The sequence below is a fragment of the Lathyrus oleraceus genome, chromosome 2 (assembly GCF_024323335.1).
Source record: "Lathyrus oleraceus cultivar Zhongwan6 chromosome 2, CAAS_Psat_ZW6_1.0, whole genome shotgun sequence".
In the NCBI taxonomy this organism is placed as follows: domain Eukaryota; kingdom Viridiplantae; phylum Streptophyta; class Magnoliopsida; order Fabales; family Fabaceae; genus Lathyrus; species Lathyrus oleraceus.
The window spans coordinates 307479034-307483914 of record NC_066580.1 but is presented as its reverse complement, the minus strand read 5'-3'; positions in this window follow the sequence as shown (position 1 = coordinate 307483914).

The window sequence follows — 4881 nt, the reverse complement described above, 5'->3', positions numbered from 1 at the left end:
AGCTTTAGGATATTGAGATATCATAGGCCAAATGAAATGGATGTATAAAGAAGGGGAATTAGATGAAGATGGAGAGGAATGGATCATAACTCAAATTAGTCAAAGGAGGACTTTTACCAAGTTAATATCATTCATTCATTTTGGGAGATGGAATGTACATTCCATCAATCCCCTAAACCCAATGATAGTAACCTAGCAAAGTCAAATCAACCTTGACCAAGGCCCAACAAAACAGGTCAAACTTACACAAATCATCACAAGAGGTCAACACAATTATTTGTAATTTATTCAATTTAAAAAATACTAAAAATAATGCATTAAATTAAATATGGTTTGTCAAATTCCTAAAACCTCATCAAAACACCACAGAAATGGTCATGAGATTTATCATAGGTCAAACAAGGTCAAAGGACCTTGGAGAAAAAAATTCAGAATTTTTAAAGGTTTAAAAGTATTTTTAAACAATTAAAAATAATGACAAAATCAATTAAATCATGAAAAATATTAATAATGATCCAAAAAATAATTTTAATTCAGAAGTTGAAAGAGGAATTTATTTAAATTTTTTTGGTGAAACTCTCATATTTTTGGATCAATATTAAAATTAATATGAATTAATGAAAACCAAATGAATTAAAACAAAAATCAAAAAAAAAAAAACGTGAGCCACTTGATCTTCCTCATTAATTGAGGTGGCAGATCAAGTGGACACAAACGCACGTTCCATGATGGAACTTAGTCAGCGCGCCACACGCGTGGTAATCAAAACCAACGCCTTAGATTAAAAGAAATTGAATGGATCCTGTGGCAGGGAGACGTGCCAACACACCGTCGGAGCCAGAGCTCCGATCTTCTTCTCTGGTGGACCTCATCGGACTGGTCCATCACCAAAATATAAAAGGAGGACATGATCTGAAAGAAAAAATGGTGTAGAGCACGAATCTGACCTCAATTTCAACTAACTCCAAATATATAAAAAGATATGAGGAGTTGAATTTTGAGGTTTGACAACTGAGTTGCTTCGATTTGACCTCAAAGCAACTCAATCTTCTTGCCTACATTGGTAGGACTTCAGACAACCAAAGATCTAAGAGAATTGATGAAAATTGAGTGAGAATCAAAGAGAATAAGTTTTCTGAAATTTACCTTCAATGTTGTGCAGAACTTGATGTTGCTTGCTTCAAACTTGATCTGATCACACTTGAGAAGCTTGTAGGAAAGGTTTGGCAATGGTACAAAGCTTTGGATCCTGGAGTTCTTGAATCTCCAAACAGTGAGATTCAAACTCAAATTTCAAGTTGAAAATTATCTAGTTTTCCTTTGAAATATGAGGGTTTCAATTGGGGGGAAAAGCTGGCGCGCAAGGTGTGTTTGAATTGAACTCCAAGGGCCTGTATTTTTAGCAATTGGGACTGATATTTGCACACTTGAAAAATTGATAATTTGGACATTTCGTGCACAAGCTTGCATGGCGTGTATAGGCCCATGAAGTAATCCAATTTGATCCACTTGCATCTGTTCTGAAGTTCCAATGAGGGTTGGATGGCAAGGCAATGTGAAATGTGATTTTTGGCATTTGATTTCTTCCAATCATGCAGCTCTATTAAAGCCATGTGCAGCCCTAGGAAATCTCATCCAAAATGCATGAACTTGGGTTCTTTGGAAAGCTTATATAAAGGGGAACAAGTTTGATGTTTAACACTTTTTCATTTGGAACTTGGATCATGGTGAATTTGGAGGTGGAAGTTTGGAAATTTCAACATGTTGAAATTTTTTCTAAGTGTCAAGCCATATATCTCAATATTCCACTTTGCTTAACTTTTTATGTGAGCTTCAAATGAGAAAAGTGTCTTCATCAAAGTTGTAAATCTTTCAAATACCTTCAAAAGGGTAACCAATTGCATGTCATTTGGATTTGAAATGATAGAGTTATGCATTTTTGAAGTTTGGAAAAATCACTTGTTCAATGGTATAGGTAAAAAGTGACCTATAATGTAACCTCATATCACATGCTCATAAAAGTTGAATTAGCTCTCACTCCAAACATAAATGTTCAAGTAGACATCTTTAATTTGATTGTGCAACCTGGAAATATTTCATCTCATAAAACTTGAGCAAGTTATGGCCTTGGGAAGTTGACTTTCAATTTAGGGTTTAGACAAAATGACCTATAATGTTTCAACATAGAAAATGATTTTCCAAGCAAAACTAGCTCTAGGTCTCAACATGAAAGTTGTTTTTAATGTCATTCAGAGTAACTTTTTTTTGAAATCATTTTTATATGGTGAAAAATTTAGGAGATAGGGTCTAGGGAGACCCAGCTTTGATCAGATGAATTCATCTGGCCAACCACCATCAACCAACTTGCTAACCTTCAATTATCTTGACTTTCTAGGCTTATGGTAGATCATATATGCATAAGATGATGAATTTTGAAGTGTCCCTTGATATATTTGATCAATTGGTGAGATAGTTTGTTGGAGAAGTTACTCAAGATACCCAGTCAAACTAGGGCTTCCAAGGCAAATCACCTCCAAACTCTTGAAGAATACAGGATCAATATAACATGTAGAGATCATTGGGACTCATATATGATGCTTTGAGACACTGTGGATCAATATTTGATTGCGCTTTTAGTCATGAGGGTCTCAAACCCTGAACTTGATAGATCAATGGGGATCATTCCCTACCTACAAAAGAGTTAGGTAAATGCAAAGGCATATTTTTGGTATTTTGGTTAGTGAAATGATAAGTATGATACAATCACATGGTGCTTGGTGATCTCTCCCAAAACAAACCCAATGAAAGAGGGGTAAGGAGGATGCCAAGGTATGATCCTAATGCTAATGCATATGATGAAATTGCATGAGGGATATTAGGGTCAAAATTGGGGTCTTACAGCTGCCCCTATTTAAGGACATTCTAACTGAGGAGGTGAAGGTTAAAATCTTCGTATCGAATCAGTAGAATGGGCTTAAATAACAACATAGAAACAAATTTTGGTCCCTAAGAGACCTCATGATGCATATGATATGTATGTAAAAAAACAAATTCTCTGTGGGGAAATGTTGCCACAAAAGAAAAGAAATTAGAGAGACCGAATATCCGCAGGAGCATAATGCATTCCATAAGGAAAACTCACTAGGAAGACAGAGACTCTAGGGGATAAAGGGTTACGCGTAGGCCAGACTACGACTTAAAACTGCTGGACGGGCTAGAGGAATTCCATAAAATGGAAAGACTCAGTCGGGGAAACAAAACACCTATAGGGGATTACAAGTAGATCAGGATAAAACCGAAGTTCTTGAATCAATGCAGGGAAAAGCAATTTCACTAAGGAAAAGCGCACTCAACTCAACTGGGGAAGAAATAAACTTCAACACAGGAGGAGTAGACATTCATTATCCACTACCTGTTACTGGGTAAGGAGATAATATAGATCTGACAGAGAGGACATCCATCATCGGTTAGGATGAACATATCAAGGATGACTCACCGGGAACCAACATGAGGGAATATTCACTACCGGTTACTGGGTAAGAATAACCTTGTTGGGGAAAAACTGCAGAAATAGGATTTACAACTACCAGCTACTGGGCAAAAGACCGAAGATGAGAATACCCATCACCAGTTAAGGTGAACATATCAAGGATAGACCCAAAGGAAAGAAAATCCGTCATCGGTTAAGATGAACATATCAAGGATAGTCTTTCCTGGGAATTGTTAAGGAGGATACCCGTCATCAGTTAAGATGAACATATCAAGGATAAACCAACTGAATAAAAAGTAGGAATTACATCTATCAAATACTAGATAGAAGACCATCAAAGAGAAAATCTGTCACCGATTAGGATGAACATATCAAGGATAGACTCTGTGAGGAGAAGAGCGGGATTTACAACTACCGGTTACTGGGTAGAAGACCGCAAAGAGAAGGAAACCCGTCATCGGTTAGGATGAACATATCAAGGATTAACCCTCTGGGGAACAAAGTAGGGATTACAACTACCTTTTTACTCGGTAGAATACCAAGGATGAGAATATCCGTCATCGGTTAGGATGAACATATCAAGGATAGACTTAGGCAGGGGAGAGAAAGACATCCGTCACCGGTTAGGATGAACATATCAAGGATAAACTTCCTAGGGAAACGTGAAGACGAATCCGCTGGGTAGAAAAAGTTGCTCTTGTCGGGTATTGGGCAAAAAGCAAAAAACATGAGAAGAATAGTACCAGTTACTGGGCAATAGGCTCTCAGGGGACCAAAAGAATCTATCTAGGTAAGATCTAGAAAGAAAAGGTCAATAAAAACTCAACCCAATGAGGATATAGCTCAAGGGGAGTAATTTCATCCAGGTAATCAACTGGGGAGGAAACTAAAACAACGATCATCAACGAGGAAATGACTCAGTGGGGAAGGGAGAAAGGTTAAAATCTTTCTGCTTAAGGGGCCGACACTCTACAATTGAAGGATGACGGACGCCAGATTTGTATGGGGATAAAGTACCTCCATAACAAAGAATAAGAATCTCAGACAATGAATCAACAAATATGATTATGCAAAAATATGGAATCATGAAATTATATGAGCGTATATGTATATGTATATGTATATGTATATGTATATGTATATGTATATGTATATGTATATGTATATGTATATATATATATATATATATATATGTATATATGATGATTATGCTGACAAAACGATCGCAAAGGATACAGAGGTGTCGCAAAAATTGAATCATCGGTACAATCCTCGATCAATCCATAACAAAGGGATACAACTGCCGAAGAACAAGGAGATCAACATCCCAAAGGCTCAACATTATCTAGGGAAAGAGGAGATCTGCTGAGGAAAGGAAATATTATCGAACC